The sequence below is a fragment of the Amborella trichopoda genome, chromosome 1 (genome assembly GCF_054954075.1).
Source record: "Amborella trichopoda isolate Santa Cruz 75 chromosome 1, AtrichopodaSantaCruz75HAP2 v2.0, whole genome shotgun sequence".
In the NCBI taxonomy this organism is placed as follows: domain Eukaryota; kingdom Viridiplantae; phylum Streptophyta; class Magnoliopsida; order Amborellales; family Amborellaceae; genus Amborella; species Amborella trichopoda.
The window spans coordinates 26,981,518-27,003,255 of NC_142336.1; the positions used below are offsets into that span (position 1 = coordinate 26,981,518).

Below are 21,738 nucleotides of genomic sequence, written 5' to 3' on the forward strand. Positions count from 1 at the left end.
TAAAAACTTCCATTTCAAGCTGTACTGCCTTCCATTTAAAGAGATGAACTAATCACACCAGAAGGTTGGAAAAATTCAAATCATGGCACAGATCCAATCCGACCCAACACATCAAATCTTCATATTATTCAATTACCAGGGTTACCAAGAGGTATAACAGTATTAAACCAGAGAGAGAGAGAGACAGAGTGCAGGAGCACAAACAAAGAATAATAAGCATGAAGATGGAATACCACGCATGTCCAGAGTTTCAAGAGCTCTTGTGATTTTGTCCAACCTTAAATCGTCCCTTCCAAAAACGGATAGAAGAAGCACAGGCCCATCTTTCCAACCACTCCTTCTTCTTCATAATACTCCTCTTCTTAACCATGGACCTAACTCTTGACTTGCTTTTCTCCAATAAACCCCCCAAAACAATGGACCCCAAGAGCCTCTCTCTCTTGCAACCCAATACAAACTCTGAATTGCGTCTCGACAGAGAGCCCAACTCGCTTGATGATGGTGGTAGAGAGAGGCGACTGTTGATCAGATTGTAGAGAGAAACTAACTCATAAGAGTCATAGAGTGGGCTTCCACAATCCCATGAAGAATAATACTTCTCACCTTTCTCCATCCCCTCCTCCTCCTCTTTCCCTTCCACCGCTTCCATTATCATTTCTTCTTCTTCCTCTCTGTCTCTCTAAATTTTCTTCTTTTTTTGTTGTGTATTGAGGTACAATTGTCTGATTTAATGTGGGTTTCCATGTGTTCAACGGATGCTCTTTCTCTATTGTTTTAGTATACGTTTTTTTCTCAGAATTGTTACTATTTAGAGAGATTCCACCCAAATCTACGGTTGTCTTAATGGATTTGCTTTGCTAATATATATATTTGGACTACAAACTTGAAAATTACAACTATGCCCCCTAGATCAAAACAGAATTACCCTTCCCTGTATCTCAGTCTCTCCCAGTACGTTGCATATAATTCATTTTTCTTAAAGAAAAATCACAAACTCGGCCCATTTTTTTATTCAAACGTTTCTTCACTTAGAGTTAGGTGGAGATTCACCTTTTTTAATGCATAAAATATCACAATTTGGGCAATAGCTAGGCTGGCCAGAGATGAACTGCTCTGCAAAGGATACATACGACCGAAGGGCAAGCCCAGCATTTCTTGGAATAAGAAGGAACTCTTTATAGAAATGAATTCTAGGCTAAGTGGTTTGGGTGGCCGAGCGCACGACATGACGTCTTGAGTTTCATTTTTATTGGGACCATCCCTCTTGAGTTTCATTTTTATCGGGCCCATCCCTATTGAACTACCCAAAATAAAAAAAAAAAAAAAGTCTTATCTTGCGTTTCATTTTTATTGGGACCATCCCCCTTGAGTTTCATTTTTATCGGGCCCATCCCTATTGAACTACCCAAAATAAATAAAAAAAAAAGTCTTATCTTGCATTTCTAGAGTGGAGTTCCCCAGAGTCACAGTGAACCTTGGGAGGGCTCTTCCTTCTTTGAGAGAAATGAGTAGAACCTCAACTCTTCCTTCTTTGAGAGAAATGAGTAGAACCTCAACTCGTTCAATACGGGAAGTCTTAAAGGGTATTTTCAAAGGAAAAGTATAAGATACGAGCATTTAGCTTTGATTCATAGAGGCCGTCATTATTAGTGGCTTTTTGGAACTAAAGTTGGGTAAAACTCTTAACAATGTCTATAGGTGAAATTCAATAGTGTTTTGTCACGTCATAGACGTGTCATGTCCGCAACGGCTTTGCATTAAAAACTGTCACGGATCTACAAGAGCTGTGGTGGTTATCTATACCTATGAGCAAAAACATTGTTCATTTTCACTCATAAACATTGCATCCAAGATGTATAATTAACCGAACTCAAAGTTCAAAAGAGATTTTCTATACCTTCGCAAACACATCATATGCTTTAATATTGACGTTTGACTGCTTAGGTCTATTGTGACTTTCTAGTACCATGGTAAAGTAGTCTTATAGTATAAAAAACCTTCAAATATAATGAAGTTCGTTTTTTTGAAATATATATGACGTTCTTTTGACGGCTCAAATCCAATTTTTTCTTTTAAAGTAGTCATCTAATTGCATCGTAAGTAGATCAGAAAATTGTAATTCTTTCGCTAGAAAAAGTGGGCAAAATAATCCTGCGGGAGGATAAGTCTACCATTGCCTGGTAGCACTCTCTTCCTTGAGGACTGGAGTTTGATAACTCTGCTATGGTCTACTTTTGTGGTCTGTTGCTTGTTCCACTTTTTTTTCTGTTTTGTGGTCCGCACAACCAAGGACTAGAATGTTTCTCCTTGACGCTCCCATTTTGGCATCGCTTTCGGAATAGCCTTTCTTGCTTACGTATTTAAATTTCTAAAAGAATAATAAACTAATAAAATAATAAAAATAAAAAACAAAAAACAGTTTGTCACAAAAAAAAAATCGGTTTTTCTAAAACTTTACCCAAATATTGTTAGTGATAAGTATTTAAGACTTCCCGGATTTTTCTAATGATAAAAATCCCCCTAAAGTTTTGCAATGAGCTGGTGACTTTCCAAATAAATTCTTTTGTGACAAAAAGAATTACACATTGAGGCTTTAGGATTTATTTTTTATTTTCTTCTTAGGCCAAGGTTTTTATGCTTCCCCTATAGCATAAAATTTATATGTTTCCATTTATCCAACCGTCCATTTTGAATGGACAACTGAGAAGGTCCCCAATCACAAAGTCAAGTCTCTATACTATTTTATTTTTAATTTTTTATATAAATTATTTTGATACCAGATTTTGGACGTCCAATCCTCTCTTAAACTAACACTTATAAAAAATATTAAAAAAATTAGCAATAAAATAAAATGACCAAAATACCTTTGAAAGTTTCAAAGCATATTTTGATCATTATATTTTATTGAAAAATTCTTTTTAATTTGTTTTAGGTGCTCCCCATTGAGAAGATGGTACATACCAAATTTCACAAAAATACAATTTGTAGAAAAGTTAAAAATAAAATACTATGAAGCATTGGATCTAGATTAAACAATGGGTGGCTCACTTGATCTAAATTGGACGGCTGGATAAGGAGCGAAGCACATATCTTATATATTGTAGGGGAAGTATAGAAACATTTCCCATCTTCTTGTACTTCTTTAACACTAAATGCATGTTTGTTTTGGTAGAAATTTTTACTGAGTGGCCCAAGTTCCACCAATCCAAGAATGTTTTAGTGGAAGGTCCAATCCCACTCACATGTTTGTTCCACCTAGCATTCTAAAACTCGACTGAGGTAACTCGAACTTAGCCGAGTAAATCTGCATCCGTCCATGGGCAAGGTAAGTTATTGGCGGTAGAATTTTTTAGTGGGAGGCCCAAGTTCCACCAATCCCACTCACATGTTTGTTTCACCCAGCATTCTAAAACTCGGTCGAGGCAACTCGAATTTTGCCAAAGCAACTCAGATTCAGCCGAGCAACTCTGCCCCAGCCCATGGGCGAGGCGAGTTTTGAGAGACTTAGTTGTACACAATGTTTTACAACTATAAGTACAATTAAAGTATAGTCTTTTGCACAAATCAAGAACGGAAAAAGATTGCCACGAAGATGAATAACGAACCCATCATTTGAGATCTAAGCATATTTAGCATTGATGTTTTTCTGGATTGGATTGTAAATTTATTGTATTATTCAGATCCAAAGATATCAGATCACAGGAAATTCCAGCAAAGCTTTTGTTTTTCCTTCGATTTTTGGAGATTGAATTACACAGGTAAAGATGAAGATGGACCATCATCTGAGATATGGTCTTTCGCACAAATCAAGAAAGGAAAGAGATTGCCACAAAGATGGATGACGAACCCATCATCTGAGATCTAGGCATATTTAGCATTGATGTTTTTCTAGATTGGATAGTAAATTTATTGCGTTATTCAGATCCAAAGAAAACTATGCAAACTAGATTTTCCTGAAGAATTTGAAGAGAAGCTGCGTCGTACGGTGTGGGGTTCAAGCAAAGTGCCCTAATCTTGGAGGCAAAACCCTGGGCTGAGGCTATGAACAATTTAGAGAGAGAAAGCGCAGCTCCAAGAATGTATGCGTTTAGCGACGTGGAAGCAAAAGCTCTAACTTGATGACAGAGAAAAGCCCTAGTTTCAGACGTTGGTTCAAACTTTATCATAAGATACAATTTTTCTGTCAACAATCTTTTGGATGACCATTTTGGGGCTGAATCTATAGGTGGTTCTGCTAAATTTAGCTGAGGTTTGAGAGGGGAAGTTTTAGGCTTGAAAGAGATGGGTTTCAGGAGGGCCATTTCGGTTGCCATTTTTTTGGAGTTGGTTTTTGGGGAGGAAGGTTTCTTGCTGGTTTTTTGGGGTGAGGAAGTTTTAGCAGAGGATTTGGAGGAGGTTTTACAGAGGTTTTGGAGGGCCCTCTCTCTGTTTTCTTCTTTAGAGTGAGAAGGGAGTGATTAGAAATCTTGTCGCTTAAGTGGAGAGAGATCTTTTTGGAGCGGCTAACTCTCTCTCTACTAGGAAGGAGATGGTGGTGTGTGGAGGAGGTGATGATGGAGATGCAGAGGAGGGGGATGAAGATGATGTGATCACTATTAGGTATGATCTATCAGGAGGACTTCTAGTAGGAGCGAAGTTCCCAATGGTGGGTTCTTTCTCTCACCCATCAACTGACATTTTTGGGCTTTCAGATTGGGCTAGAAGAAGTTGGAGCTTGAGTTATGCTCTGAAGTAATGGGGGATAGTAAGATCATCTTCTTTTTTCGTACTAAGGAAGACTCGATGATGGCAATGGAGAACCATTTTGTTCATATTATGGGGAAGCTTCTATCCCTTGATCTTTGGAAACCAGATTCCCATCTCTCTTATTTATGAAAAGAAAGTATGTGGATCAAATTATCAGGTATTACCTTTCATGCTTGGTCGTTGTCTACTTTTCGTAAATTTGCTAACAAGTGTGGGGAGTTTTGTGATGTTGATAAGGCGGCTTTTGGTGGGGTTGATTTGGGATTTGTTAGGATCCGTATCTAGAAATTGTGTGGGGCCCTCATTCCTAAGAAGCTGACTCTTCAGGTGGGTCAATAATTTTTTCCATAGCTGTATTGTAAGAAACAAAGGACAGTAACCTTCATGGCTTGCAAAAGGTTACCAATGAAGTGGTGGAAAAAAATGGAAAAAATGGTTGGCAAGAGGTGGTTCGACGTCGTAGACCTTCACCGATACATGTAAATTTCAGCCACTTGCAGCTGGATGGCTCCTGGAGTCTTAGGGCAAGGAAGAGGGAGTTTCAAACTTTTGAAAATTTGCAAGCCTTGGATTCTAGTTGGATGTTTTGCCAATTTACCGACGGCTTCCTCGTCGAGCATTCCAAATCGCGTTGAAGGTCCACGTGAGGTCTCGATTTGTGCGGGACCATCAAAGTTGGGATTGTGTCAAGCCAAAAGTATGGTAGGAATATCGCTGAGCCAAGGTTTTGAGGCGCAGTTTTCTAGAGTTGTGCTGACAACGGATGGAGGCAACATGTTAACACAAGTCTATCCGCAAGCACGCGTGAAGGTCGGTGCCGTCTTTCCCAAGTTACTGGGAGTTGAGTTTAAGGCAGAGGAAAGAGCCTCCATTAGGGTTAAGGATCTTGTTCTTTGGCTCGTAAGTCTTCATCTTAGGTCGATGGCTGCCCTTCAAGTTGTGCTTGCTATTATGGCAGCCATGTATCCATTGTGGCACTGCGGAGCAACCAGAAAAAACCGTGTTTCCCAAAGGCCGGCTTTTGATCCATTGGTTGTTAATTCGCTGCCATTGGTGGTGATAGAGGAAGACGCTAAGCCCATCGCAATAGTGGAAGAGGAAGTGTTGGAACCTTCTACGTTGGCTTTGCTAGAGGAAGGACCACCTGTGCAGGAAGCGGAGCAAGTGATGGTGGCGATGGTGGAAGTCAAAGTGGCTGCCTCCCCTCTTGTGGTTCGTGAGGAACAGTCGCTGCTCCTTCACTTGACAACGGTGCCATCTAGGGATGCAACTCAGGTCTCTTGTGAGGTGATGACTCCGAGTGATCACGTTGTGGCTATAGGGGGCCTGCTGGTGTGCGACAATCTAACTCAAAGTGATCAGGGCGAGGCCACTATTGGCTCGATAGCGCTCAATAGTGGAATGGATTTTGATCTACCAATCGGGGTTGTTTTTAAAGAAATCGTTGAGAAGCTCAGGGCTAAAAAAATAAGAGTCTCTAATGTAGGGAAGAAGATAACTGAAATGGAGAAGAATGGCGGAGATGGTGGTGAGAGTAATCCTGCTAAAGAAGTGGTCAAAAAGAAAAAGAAAGGTAAGAGCCCAATAAAGGGCACTAGATCATTTGCTCGACTGATGGTTCGTGGTCAGTGACTTGTTGCTGCTGTTGGTATTGTCATTCGAGATGAACAGGCTGTTGAAGTCCCCTCTACGTCGTCATCTATGGAAGTAGCTTTTGATGAGACCATGGAGGAGGCATTGATGCTAGAAGATGTCTATTTTGGGTCCAGGAAGGATGGTTCAGGTTCTTCCCTTCCTAAGTCTTCTTAATGCTTATACTTTCTTAGAATGTAAGAGGTCTGGGTGACTGTAGACGGAAAAAAGATGTTCAGTTTTTTGTTAGTAAGTATAAACCTGCAACTCCAATCTAGCAGGAAACCAAACTCCCTAGTCCCAGTCTATCTGGGGTGAGGGAAGTTTGACGTTCTGAAGCAGTAGATTTTGTGGGTATTGACTCAGTTGGTCAATCTTGCAGTATTTGGATTTTATGGGACCCTTCTATGTTGCTTTATTTTTGCGTAGTTAAAAAAGAATATTTTGTGCATATTGGTTTTATGGGTCCTGAAGTTGATTTTCAATGGGGTATTATGAAGGTCTATGGTCCTCATGTAGCTGCCCAGAAATAAAGTTTTATATCAGATATGACTGAAGTGATTGCTTCGTTTGACTTTTCGATCTGTATTAGGGAGGATTTTAATTTTATTAAATGGATAGAAGAGTTCTATTCTGGTGGGGTGATTACTTCGCCCATGCGTCTCTTCAATAGATTCATAGACCATGCTCTTATAGATTTACCCATTGCAAGTGCGAATTTTACTTGAACCAATGGGAGTATTTCCAGTATGTCAATATCCAAGATTGATAGGTTTCTGGTATCTGCTGAGTGGTCTAAACCTTTCCTTTAGCATATGTTAAAGCCCTCCCTAGACTTTCATCGGATCATACTCCTATTCTGCTAAACTCTAAGCTCTTGTCGGGGGGCTCAAACGTTTTAGATTTGAAATTGGGTGGTTACAGGGAGAAGGAGGTTCTTGATCTCATCAAAAGTAGCTGGGAGAATTCTATTTTCATTGGGTCTCTAGACATCCAAATCCATAAGAAGCTCCTGATTATTAAACATAAACTTATGGATTGGAAAAGAGAAAAGTGCTTTTCTATTAAAAACAAATTGAAGTGTTGAAAAATATTGAGGAGTGGGACAAAGTTATGCAGCAGTCTGGGGCTTGGTCTGCAGAGATGGTTGGTGTAAGAAGTGCTAAATTGAATGAGTTGCAGGGGTTGAGATGAATGGAAGAGGTATATTGGAAACAGAGGTCGAGGGTGAAGTTGCTGAAGGAGGGAGATTTGAATACAAATTTTTTTTAATGCAATAACTAATGCTAGAAGGTGCCAAAATGATATTTCGGGCCTTATTATTCTAGGAGTTGATGCTGATGATGGTAATGGTATGTCTCAAGCTATTATCATTCACTTTTAGAGTGCCTTTACTTCTAAAGTCAAATTCACTCCAAGACTCAATAGAGTGGGTTTTAGAGTTCTTCCGCCCAATCTACTTCCTATCTTGGATAGAGATGTTTCAATGGATGAATTGGAAAAGGCTGTCTTCGCTCTCCTGGGTGATAAGACACCTAATTCAGATGACTTTCCATTAATCTTTTTTTATAAGTTCTGGAATTTGATTTTTCATGAGCAATTGGAGATGACAAGGGGCTTCTTAAAGAGAGGACATCTTTTTAGAGGTGTGAACTGTACATTCATTGCCTTGATTCCTAAAAATTTTGTGACAGCTACTCTGGGAGACATTAGAACCTATTAGCCTTCTTACGAGTCTTTACAAAATTGTAGCTAAGGTCCTGGCTGAGGGCTAAAGGAGGTTCTACCGTTTTCTATTTCTGGTCCTCAATCTACTTTTATTAAGGATAGGATGATTTCTAACAGGGTTATGATTGCAAAATAGTGCATTCATTCACAGATCTTAGATGGAAGTCTTAGAGTGGTTATTAAACTTGACATGGAAAAGGCTTATGACAAGGTGGAGTGGAAGATTTTATTAAAGATTATGAAAAATATGGGCTTCAGTGATATATGGAGACAATGGATCTTTGGTTGCTTATCTTCAGGCCACTTCTTCATCTTGTAAAAAGGTAGCTCGATTGGGTTCTTTAAGGCTATTCGGGGTCTTCGTCAAGGGGACCCGTCTCTCCTTTCTTTTTCTCTATTATGCTGAGTATTTTAGTGTCATGTTGTCAAATGTGGCAAGGAATGGGCACTTTTCAGGTTTTCAAATGCCTAACGGGGGAACTTGTATCTCCCATTTACAATGTGCTGATGATACTTTGTTATTTTGTGAAGCTCAAATTTCTCAGGTTACCAATATTGCTACTTTATTGAAATGTTGTGAAGTTGCCTTGGGCTAAGGTTAATTTTGGGAAAACAAGTGTTGCTGGCTTAAATTGAAGTCATGAAGAGGTTGGGTCAATAGCACAAGTATTAGGATGTAAGGTAGAAAAATTCCCAATAACTTACTTGGGGATGTCGTTATCAGATGGTCGTTTACCAATTGCGGTATGGGATAAAGGTCTCCAGCATATCCAAGTACAGCTTGACTTATGGAAGTTTAAATATCTATTCTTTGGGGGTAGGATTACTCTGATTAAGGTATGCCGGTCGAATTTACCTGTTTATCAAATGTCAATCTTACAAATCCCTTCCTTGGTGGCTAGAAAAATTGAAATGTTGATGAGGAACTTTCTTTGGGGGTTCTCGGTGGAGACAAGAAAATTCCATCTTCTTCGGTGGGATAGGGTGTGCATGTCCAAAAAAGAAGGGGGCTTGGTGTTAGGAAAATCAAAACTATTAATCAAGCCTTGCTCTGTAAGTGGTGGTGGAGAAGTTTAAATTTTAAAGAGCATCTTTGGTACAAAATCATTGCCTCGAAGTATGGTTCGGATTGTTATGGTATGTGAATGAAAGCTAGAAGTTGAATTATAGGAATGAAAGGTCGATTCATTCCTATAAAGGTCTTATTCAAAGAGATATTCGATGGTCTTTGGGCAATGACAGGAAATTTCATTTGGGCATCATAAATGGGTGGGGTATTCTCCACTGAAATTACTCTTTCCTATGGTTTTCCATAGGATGGCTAACCCCAACGCTACTGTTTCAGAGAGTTATGTTCGTAGGGGTGACCAAATCGTGTAGAATATCAATCTTCCATACAACAAGATTCTGACTCTCTTTTCTCTGAACTCTCTGGACTACTAAGGTTATTGGAGGAGGTCTATATCCCTCAAAATGCTGGTGATGAGGTAGTTTGGAAGATTGAAAAAAATAGAGTATATTCGGTGAAGTCTATGTATCAGCTGCTCTTCCACGATAGATGGAGATGGTCTAGGCCCGAAAGAGCCATCATTTGGAATGACCTCTACCTTTCAAAGTGCAAGGTTTTTAATGGTTGGCGGTTCAAAATAAGGTTTTAAAGATAGATATTCTTATAAAGGGAGGGAAAATATTGCTAAATATTTGGTTAATGTGTAAGGAAGATGGGGAATCTGGTGATCATCTTTTTCTCCATTGTCATTTTTCTCTTCTGGAGTTGTTTCTTTGTACAACTTGGGATTAGTTTTGTAATGCCGCCTTCAGTTGCTGGGATTTTACAAAATCTGATGGTTGATTTACCACAGACTGGGATTATTATTTGGCAAATTACTAAAGGTGACATTTTATGGGAAATCTGGAAACAGAGAAACAAGAGAGTTTTTGATGAGAGGAGTCTGCCTTTTGAGAAAATCTTGGATAAGATATTGCATTCAATTTGGCTATGTCTTTCGGTTACCAAAGTTGGCCAGGATATATCGGAAGTGGATGTTAGTAGAAATTTAAATAATCTTTTCCATATGAGTTTCATAAAGTGTAGACCTAAAGGAAGATGGGTAGCCCCGGCCTTTGGGATCTACAAGCTTAATTTTGACGGTAGTTCGTTAGGGAATCCGGGTCAAGCTGGTTTTTGTGGTGTGCTTAGAGATTGGCTAGGGAATGTTATATTTACGTATGCATGTCTATTTGGGATGCGTACAACTAAATTTCCATAACTTTATGCCCTTTTTTACGGCTTGCGCATCTTTGTGGCGAGAAATTTGGAGTGTTACTGCATCCTTGAAGGGATTATCTAAATGTCATTAGGTGGTGTAAGGGGGAACATAAGTTGCCTCGGGAGTTCAAATCTTTGCTATTACAGATTTTGAAACTTTGTTCTTCCTCTTCCTTCTCCTTTGTTCATGTATATAGGGAGGCCAATGTCTTGGCTGACTCTCTTGCCAAAGGAGGCTCCTTCCTTTCTGAAACTATTATTTCTGATTTTGTAATATCTTTCTAGCTTAATATAATTTCGGAATTTTTATTAAAAAAAAGCGTACAATATTACTGCGGCCTTGGCCCATGGGTGAGGTGAGTTTTGGGCATGTTAGTTATATACAATATTTTTAAACCTTAATATTACCGCAAATCAACCCAAATTAGCCGCCCGACAAGAATTGAGCATACTAACTAGCACAATGTTTTCTACTTTGTTTATAAAAGAGGCACTTCTACTATATATAACCATTATTTTTTTCAATTTTCTTTTAAAAAACTAAGTTGAACTTGGGCGAGTTACTTAGACTTACCAGAGTAACTCGCCTCGGCCATGTCCCGAGTACCTTGGCCGAGTTGGTTTTTTTAACACATGGTTCCATCCCGATGAAAGCTGCAAGATGGAAGCACAACGTTCCTTGGTGATCCGTATTTTTGACCTGATTTGGCAGCCTCCTCTCCTACAATCAAACACGCCCTAATACAAATAATATTCAGGAAATTTTGAAGATTGCACCTTATTTTGGTAATATCATTCGAAGGATCCATCCACAGCTCACTCATAGCAATGCAAACACAAATTGCTTTCTTCAAGGGAGTGCAAACAGTAGGTATCTCTACCGTGGCAATAAATTAAATAAATAAATGTAGGGGACAAAAATGCAAAAGCAATTATGCAATTAGAAGATTTCAATTAAAGATGTCAGATTTATATTAAGACATTCCCATAAATTAAGGATAGGGTAGCACTCAAAGGATCAATGTCATATTTATTTGAAAGGCTATACATTCATGGAACCTAGTCTCCTTGATTAAAAAATGTTTTTGCAGGTGCTAAGCATGTCTTATATATTAACAAGATTTCATGTGAAGATGGATGCTCTGAGTACCTCATGTGTGATATTGGGCAACCTCATTATTTAAATAAATTAGGCCGTATTGTTTGGTGATTTACTACTTTCTAGCTTTCGTGTGCCCTTTATGTCCCAACTAACATGACGTATTATTATTGTTTTACATATCTGTTTTGGCTGGCTTGTGGACACACGGCTCTTCTATTTACTCACTGATTTCTAGTGTTTTAAAACTTAGATAAGTGAGGTGGATTGTTTACCTACGTATCGGTGTCGAATCCTTGGATCAAAATCAGTGATCTAAATTAAAAAATATAAATAAAATAATATAAAAATTAAAATAAGGGTTTAGGAGACCTATATCATTTTAGAACCAATTTAGTCCTAACTGATTCCCGACTAGATCAGTAATCCAGATTAGAAATTGCTATGTTTTTAATTAAAACGTTATTGGGTTCAATTCAATTTGCCAACTGACATGCCTAGAAACCAAAGCATCCATAGCAAAGGAGGCATTAGGGAAGGCGTCTAGGCTAAGTAACGGTGGTTCGAAAGCCATAGTCTGGAGTTGGAGGTTGATAGCTTGAAGCAGATCCTTCAGTTCCATCCATTTAACCATAACCAGCAGCATAACCAGATGAACTGCAGTCTTATAACTGGTTATGAGTCCAAATTATTTAGGAAAAATAAAAATATGATTTTCTTTCCATTACATTTTCTTTGCAATTCACTTTAATCACGTAGATAGTTAAAAATGCCTCAACATAACGTCCCACCCTCCATTTCCGCTGGCTGCATTTTTCCGTAGCGTATGCATTTTCCTCCTTTTGTTTCACGGAAAATGGCTGACCCTGACCCCTCGTGGGCAATGGTTACATTGCTAGGCACGGAAAGCTGGCGCCCTCCTTAAGTGCCAGCAACCTGAGTGGGGGCGTGCTAGGTTGCACATTTCATTAATTTTACTATTCTCTTTTTGCGGGCTACCACTACCCGAATTTTTCTTTAACACAAAGGAAAGCAATAGAAATAATAAGAATCAATAAGGTCTCATTTGGCTCCACGTGTTAACAAATCCAGGTTTTGAATCAAAACGTTGTTATGTCAAACTTTATGTTAAAACCTGGTTACTCAAGTAGGGCTTGTTTTAATGGCTTTCAGGTTATCCAAATCTCATGTTTTGATCATCGTTTTGTATAACCTTGTTTGCTATTGCAGAGAGAGAACACATTAAATTTTGAAATTTTGAGATAATTTTTCTCTCTCAAAAATTAAAATTAGATATAGTTTTCCTCTCCAAAAATTTTGAGTGTTTCTCTCTCTAAAAATTTAAAATTTGAAATAGTTGACAATTTCTCTCTCTAAATTTTTTGAAATAGTTTGTCTCTAAAAATTTTCAGGTAGTTTCTCTCTCTAAAATTTGATATAATTTCTCTCACTAAAATTTTAATATACTTTCCCTTTCTAAAACTTAAAATTTCAAATAGTTTCTAATTTTTTAGATAGTTTCTCTCTCTAGAATCTTTTAAAGAATTTTTTCTCTCTCTAAAATCTTTTAAAGAATTTATCGCTCTAAAGTTTGATATAGTTTCACTCTAAAATTTTAAGATACTCTCTTTCAAACAAAATTGAAATTTGAGGTAGTTTCTCTCTCTAAAACTTTTGAGACAATGCTCTCTAAAAAGTTTGAGGTTGTGTCTCTCTCTAATTTTTTATGTAAGTTCTATCTTTAAAACTTAAAATATAGTTTCTCTAAAAATTTTAGGTAATTCTCTTTCCCTCTCTCTAATTTGATATAGTTTATATCTCTAAAATTTGAAGATACTCTATCTCTCTAAAGCTTAAAACTTGTTAAAATTTCTCTCTAAAAATTTTGAGCCAGTTTCTCTCTCAAAAAATTCAAGAAGTTTTTCTCTAAACTTTTAAAATATTCTCTCTCTAAAACTTAAAATTTGAGATAGTTTCTCTATAAAAATTTTGAAATTGTTTCTCTCTCTAAAATTTGATATAGTTTCTCTCTCTTAAATTTTAAGATGCTCTCTTTCTCTCTAAAACTTGAAATTTTGAGATAATTTCTCTCTCTAAATTTTTTGCGATGGATTCCCTCTCTAAAAAAATTTAGGTAGTTTCTTTCTCTAAAATTTGATATAGTTTCACTGTGCAAAATTTTAAGATTCTTTCTTTCTAAACTTTGAAATTTGAGATAATTTCTCTCTAAACATTTTTAGGAAAATTTTAGGCAATTTGTCTCTCTCAAATTCAATGATGTTTCTTTATTTAAAAATTTTGAGTTAGTTTCTCTTTCTAAAACATTTTAGGTAATTTCTCGTTATAAAAATTTAAGATCCTCGCTATCTAAAAATTAAAATTTGATACAGTTTCTCTCTCCAAAATTCAATACAGTCACTCTCTCTCAAAATTTTGAGATAGTTTCTTTCTCTAAAAATTATTAAGTTATTTCTCTCTCTAAAATTTGATATAGTTTCTCTCTAAAGGTTTAAGATCTTTCTCTCTCTAGAACTTCAAATTTGATATAGTTCCTCTCTCTAAAACACTGGAGATAGTTTCTCGCTCTTAAAAATTATAAGTAGTTTCTCTTTCTAAAATTTGATATACTTTCTCTCTCTAATTATTTAAGATATTTTATCTATATAAAAATTAAAATTTGATATAATTTCTCTCTCTACAAAGTTTGAGGAGGTTTCTTTTTCTAAAAAATTTCAAATAATTTTTTCTATATTTTCAAGATACTTTCTCTCACTAAAACTTGAAAATTGATATTGTTTCTCTCTTTAAAATATTTGATATACCTTATCTCTATGAAAAATTTCAGTAGTTTTTCTCTCTAAAATTGGATACAGTTTCTCTTTCTAAAATTTTATCTTTGTAAAATTTAAAATTTTGAGGTAGTTTCTCTTTCTAATTTATAGGGATGCTTTGGCAGAATTAATTATATTTAATAAAGTAGACAGTACTGAGTTGTATTATATTGTATTCATTCTTTCGTGCTTACACAAAGTCATGTTTTGGATAATACAATTTTTTTGTTAATTTTGTGTACCCAGACCCCTTTTATTGCTTACAGAAAACATAATTATGTCTCCCACAAATTGCCAAATATGTTTTTATGCAAGATATCTTGGGTATACAATACATGATTTTGAACACCCTAGGATACAAACAACCCATAAGAAAAGCTTTCTACCGCATTAAAAAAAACGAAAGGACTAAAAAGAAAAGCAAAGTTCACGGGCTATCTTGATTTGAAATTTTTGGGTAAGACCACCATTTGGGACTTCATACCCAAAATCTCCTTGGATAAATTGCACATTAATTCGAATACAAAGTTTTCTTCCTATCTTCCGATTTAGGATGAAAAGCCTGAGAAAAGGACGAGAAATTTGAACTATTTCCTCTCTTGACATGACTTGATGCAAACTCATCGGGATTTCTCATCTAACATTGCCGAAGCTTGCCTTCTTTCTTTTCTCTACCCTAGATTCACACCTTTATCCCCAATTGCTTAATCCTATGCATGTGGATGTACTCTATAGAGATCTCTCATGGTTAAACTTGTTTTCTCACTTCTAAAACGTGGTTTCTTACTATCTGAGATCTATATATATACTCCTTCATAATTCTTAATTGGGAACCTTTCTTCACCCTGTTTTTGTCTCTTTCTCTTTCTCTTTCTGCCAATTTTTATTGTGGTCTGGATATTTTACCCCACGACTTATACAAAACTTGTCGCGTTGAGTTTTTCAGTTGTTTTCAATGCGGATTGTAACAAATCAAAACTTGTTCAAAACTATATTCAATTCAAGGAAATTCAATAACTGGATGTAGATTTTTAAAGATTTTTTTGAACATACAACTTGACTCGAGCAGTCCGTTATCGTGTAGGATGTATCATGGGAGTATGCTCAACTGAACTCAACTGCATCTCGGTTTCAACCATTCAAAGTCATTTTATAGTTTAAAGAAAGCAAGTTCATCTTTTGCCTCCAGGTTTTCTTTTACATTTCTTGTATGTGTCTCTCTTTATCTGAGCTATCACACCTTAGTACTCTATCAAAACAAAACTTATGGTTGGAATTTTGTTATTGGAGACAAACCTAAATTTTGATAGCAATGACTGTATTAATTTGTTTGTAAGAGGACATAAAGTACCAATAATTTCAGAGTATTGATGCAAGATAGGATTATTATCTCAGTTATCCAAACCTCATGGTGTGCTCTCTGACTCCATTCTCATCAAAGGGTAGGGGCTCAAATCTCCACTGACTTACCACGTTTTTAAGGAAAGGGGCTGGGGTTGTGGTGGTAGCATCCCCACACCCAGTTACCACATCGTGGTATCCATTCCTACAGCTGACACCCCCAATTAACACCTTCAAACTGTCACTCTCCATATCTATTGAAAAAACAGATAGGGTCCTGTCTTCCCCACTTAATTGCCCCAAAAAACAACAAAAACAAAAAAGGGCCACTCTTCTACTAACAAATTAGTTGGCATAAGTGACAGTTGAATTGAAATTCACATTTTGAAAGACTTGATGTGTACCCTGTCACAAAAGTCGGGAGTCTCTTATATCCACATATCTTCTCCATAAGTGAGGTTCTAAACTTGTGTTTGAGTCCGACAAGTTCCTCTTATTTATGAATGATGTGTCTTTTAGAATGAGTTGGACCACAGAAGGCACATTTAATTTAAATAATAAAACAAGTACATCTTCTTTTTATGTATATGGTTGTATGTGTATATGACCCCAAAAATAAAATGGATATGTCTATAGCCAAAATACTAGAAAAATTCATATGAAACCCTCTCTGATCCTTGCTCTCAACCAAACAATTAAATTCATTAGAGAATGTGGGATCCGTCGAATTACTGTTTAATGAAAGATCCTCATCTTGAAAGGTCAACCCTTTCATAGAACATTTAGTAGCACTAGTTTGAAATCACACAAAACCAAAGGAAGAAGAAGAGAAAAAACAAAAAGACATAAAAAAAAAGGATTAAAAATTAACTAAAATTAAATTGAAAAAAAGTACAAGAAACATAAATGAAAAACCTAAGGTTAGGGCCAATATCAGGATTGTAGGTAGACTTACACCTTTTGTGTGTTCTCTTTTTCTTAAAGAATTGGTTTGAAAGGGCCTTCTTCCAATTGAAAATTTGTAAAAAATTATGATGGGAATTTAGAGAGATTTGGCTTAAGTTTCTATCCTAGGGTTTTCTTAAGGTTTCTAGGGTTTGCTACAACCCTAAGGGATTCCGTTGTAATTTCTAATTAATTTCTTATGATTATCTATGGTTTTTATATGATTTTTTGTTGCTTTTCTAAGACTTTCTAGGGATTTTAGTTTATGATTTTGGAGGGTTAGAAGGATAAATTTCAATTTCAATTTAGGGTAAATCGAATGAAGATTAAGATTCCTAGATTCATCTTTAGAATTGAAGATAGGGTTTGACTAATTGACTGGATCCAAAAATCCCATCTAAAACTGATTCAAGGATATCTTTCAAATCTCCATAATCCTCGACAAATTGGATAATTTTTGTGGCATGAAAATTGTTAGCAACGGGACTGCATCGAGTGCCCATTGAGTCTAGTCATAAGCCTCATGTCACTGAAACAACTGCAGTCTTGGCTCAGGTCATAGATATGATGAGCCAGGAGTGATGGTTTGCTTTAGCTTTGATGCATTTTGGGTCTTCAAACGATGATTTTATGAGATTTTTGTGCATCCTGGATTGATCTAGATAGATTCTGATCAGATTTCGTTACAAGGTTGGGTCTTCGTTTGATTTGAGGATTTCCTAAGGATTATGGACTACAGGTTAGTATGTCCTAAGGTCTACTTCACTAGTATGATCTTATGGTCCAGGTTTAAGGTTTATGAGAATTTCCTTAGCCGAAAATTTTATGGTGGGTGTTTATAGTTGCCCCTCTATGGTATTCACTTAGGACAACAAGTGAACAGCAGGGACGTAGACACCTAAGACACAATAGAGAAAATATGGGGATATCCCGTTAGGTTCCCAACACCTTGTGAAAATGTGAGATGCTTATATTTTATTAAGAGGTCTCCCCCAAGAAGTGTACTAAGTCTAGGGCAATTATATTTTATTAAGAGGTCTCCCACAATTGGGCATGATATGTAGGACTTCAACGGGGATAGTCGTTGAAGTGGGATGGTTATATTTTGTTGAGCAGTCCTTGACAATGTAGGTGATGCTAACAGGGACTGTGGATAAACATCTTCATATTAAACCTGTATTTTGGGCATTAGTTTTAAAGTGAGTAGGTAATAAATTCGGTTTTGAGATGATGATAATGATGGTCAGAGCCTTTTTCTAACTATTTGGGATGGGCTACACGAATCCTGATACATCATTCTGCTCTATCAAGTACTATACCGTCATTGAGGCCATAATTCACTATATCATTTTTCACTACTTTTAACAATGTCGTTTTCGGTCTACTGGTTAGGTGCCTTGATTTCGACCTCTAGGTCAGGATGACCTGGTGGCACGTGTTTCAGGTTTCAGGGGAAATCAGGACTTGTGATCACTCTCTCGGGAACATTGTTAGGAAACGAGGGCAGGTATACCAAATGATGAGAGAGGAGTTTTAATGTGAGGCGAGACACACCTCACCTGGGTCCATGACTCACTCAGGCTCTCTCGGGCGGATGCCCTCTTAGATCACGACGAAAAGCCTCCCGTCCTACAACTGGTTCGAAATCGCTCCATTGGCTTGTACTCTCCTATTTCTGTAATCACACACACACGATTAATTTACAAGACAAGTGGGCCAAATGACCCCTCCTTGTCTTTGGGTGAATGCACATAGGGCTGCACATTCAAAAGAAGAAAAAAGGGTAAGAGGATAGATGAAAGAAGAAGAAAAAGATAGAATAGAGGAATGGGGGAAATAAGAATTTGAATAGGTGGCTAGACTAACACAGTAGCTAGACCAACAAGTGATTGACCGGGCGTGGTAGCAAGACGGGCACGACGACTAGACCGGCACAACGACAATACTACTAGATGACAGAACGATCACCGACCAGCCTGACACGATGGCTAGCCTAACGTGGCAATACGGTGGCCACAGTAACTAAGACCAGCACAACGACAATACTGCTAGACGATGAGACTACCATTGCAGTGCTTGGCTTAGCCTCCCTTGATAAAACGAGAGGGAATGAAAAATAATAGAGAGAAGAAAGAGAAAGGGAGACATACACAGTACTACCGATGTCACGCATGTAAGAAGTAGAGAGGAAAGAAAGAGAGGGAGAGGAAAAGAAGAAGCGATGAGTAGTGAGAAAGAAGAGAAAAGGGGCAAGAAGAAAGAAAGAAGGGAGAGAAGGAAGAGGGAGAAAGGGAGAGAGAGATGAGAGAAGGGGAACATGGACGATGATGAGTTTTCGTTTTCTTTGGCAAAGGAGAGAGAAGAGAGAACATGAACGATGATGAGCTTCCACCGTCCATGACAGAGGATTAAGAGGAGAGAGAAAATATAGATGGCGATGAGCTTCTGCCATCCATGATAAAGGAGTAAGAAGAGAGAGAAAATATGGACGGCGATGAGCATCCGCCGTCCATGACTGAAGAATGAGAGGAGAGAGAAAATATGGACGACAATAGGCTTCCACCGTCCATGATAGAAGAGTGAGAGGAGATAGAAGACATGGGTGTTCATGACAAAGGATTAAGAAGAGAGAGAAAAATGGACGGCGATGAGCGTCAGCCGTCCATGACACAGGGTTAAGAGTAGAGAAAAAAAATGGATGACGATGAGATTCAGCCATTCAAGACATATAATTAAGAGGGGAGAGAAAATATGGACGGCGATGAGCTTCAGCCGTTTATGACACAGAATTAAAAGGAGAGAGAAAATAAGGACGACAATGAGCTTCTGCCATCCATAAAAAAAAGGGAGGACAAGGGAACTTTGATAGGGCCCCAGCCCGCCACTCGGGTTAAGGCTCGACTCACTGTTTATGTCCCAGAAGTAGGACAACATCACACCCGGTGATAGGCTCTACTCTGCACGAGAAGAAAGAGAAGAGAATAGGGAGAGGGAAAGAAAGAGAAGAAAAAGAAAGGAAAGATAGGAGAGAGAAGGAAAGTGAATAAAGAAGATTAGGAGAGAAAGAGGAAAGAGAGAGATAGATGGGAGGAGAGAGAAAGAGATAAACAAAGGGAGGAGAGAGAAAGAGATAGATGAGGGGAGGAGAGAGAAAGAAATAGATGAGGGGAGGAGAGAGAAAGAGAGATAAGAGGAGAGAGAGAAAATTACTTTCACCAAATGGTACCAAAATTTTTTATCTCTCTCCTATCTCTCTCTCTCCAATATGCGCCCACAATTCCAACATGAAAACTCCCAAATTTTATTGATGAGATTCAAATATCAAGGGTCCCATGCCAATTAGGTTTAGCATGTATTTATAGAATTAGGCCCAAACATGGGCGTACGCCCAAAAAGTACCTAAATTGATAATAATTACAATTTAATTGAATTAAAAGAAATTCTAAAAATAGGTGCAAAAGGACTATTTTGCCCCTGCACAACAATAAATGAAATTACAAAACAGTCCCTGCTGCTACCCTAGAACTTGCGTGATCTTCCATGGATGATTTGGGGTTGCTCCGAATTTCATTTGGCCGAAAGACGATTGCTTTCTTGTCGGGCTCGGCATGACAATCGATTTGATACCAACTTCGAGTTATGGATCACATTTTTAGACTACGATCATGCAACTCGAAATTTGCATAGATCTTGAAAACTTTTGATTGATAGTGTGCTTGTTTCTTGATGTTTTTATTTGGTTTCTTCATTGAATTGCATGGAGCATGCTGTCAAGAACACATTGCAATAAACGCAGCTCGATTTCGTGTCCGGACGAAAATTTTATCGCCTGGGTTTTTGGCCGAAATCTGAAAATCCGACAACCAAAATTTACAGTAACTTTGATGCCTTCGTGTGCCAAATCAAACCATTCATTGTACGTGGAGTTCGAGCCAAACATAGCCTTGGACCTTACGTACATAATGCAATGGGTTTCGCATTGATCGGGTACGCGAGCACCGTGATATGGCCGCTCGAGTGAGGCATGTCGCTGCTAAATTTTCTGCAACTATCTTCATGAATCGCCAAATTCTCTCTAGTTTTTTTCCCTGCTTGGGTATCATCAGGGGCCGTTCCACATATGAAAAGGCTCGTCTTGACAAGACGAACACGCCCACCAAATTTGAGCGCGATCCAACTCGAAATGAGTGTGAGATATAGGTCTTTGAAGTTGCTGCTCGAGACCGTGCACACCATCCTCCTTTAATGAAGATTGGTGCTGGGAAGCCGCATAGTAATAGCATGTGGCCTACCCCTTTTTAATGTTTCACCCATAACTTTGTCTTGGAGTGCCCGATTAAGCCAAAATTTGACCCCTAGGGGTTTTCAATCGTGCCGGATCCAATGTCAGTGGTCCCATAACTGTTTAATGCCCCAAATATAGAGTTCTAGCTATGTGGTCCGTTTCAGGGTGCTAGAGGCTGATTTCTCCAAAATTGTTTCTTTGTCTGCACTGCCTTAGACATGTCGGATTATGAAAAAATTTGGTAGGTGGCCTTTTGAGAAGATTCTGACCCATTATGAGGTAATTTTGAGACTGTCGGGAATTTCATCGTATGTCGAGGCTTTATTAACTAACTTCACTTTTATTCTACTTCGGGGAACCAAGGTGCTGAAAAATGTATTCAAACAGCTTGCCCCGCCGATTGTTGTGCTTTGAGAGAAGCGAGAAGGACAAAATTCGAAAAATTTCCTTTGGCTTTATTACTTTTTTCTTCCTAGCCACAGGACTACGTGAATGCCGAGGAAATCCACGCAATGCTGTAACTAGGATTCTCTTACGTTTGAATGCAATGTACAGGTCCATCCATGGAGACTTTAGGGGGAGAAGAGACTATTTTGAGGGATCCTATCAAAGTCCTCACCCTCGTGTAGACTGTTTATGATTCTTATTGCTAAAGATTTTGTACGGATCTCGTTGGTCAGAATCAAGACTGTCTGGTGGTGAAGTGCCATATTGAATAGAATTTTTCCCATTTAGTCTGGGTTTTTGTATCCTTTGGTGTTGGTCCACGTTTCGAGGATTTTGTTTTGTTATTTTCTCTGGATGGTTAGTTGGAGGACCTTTAGTTGGCATCCATCTGAATTGTGCACCAAATATTCCTTGG

At 37.9% G+C, this 21,738-nt stretch overlaps 1 long non-coding RNA gene across 1 annotated transcript in view; it reads right to left on the reverse strand.

The window, feature by feature from the left end:
* Positions 1-1,401, reverse strand: part of LOC148783763 (uncharacterized) — an 83,226-nt gene extending 81,825 nt beyond the window's left edge. The window contains exon 1 of the long non-coding RNA XR_016046230.1: positions 278-1,401. This is a non-coding gene — a long non-coding RNA (uncharacterized LOC148783763). The remainder of the gene's footprint in view (positions 1-277) is intronic.
* Positions 1,402-21,738: the final 20,337 nt, after the last annotated feature.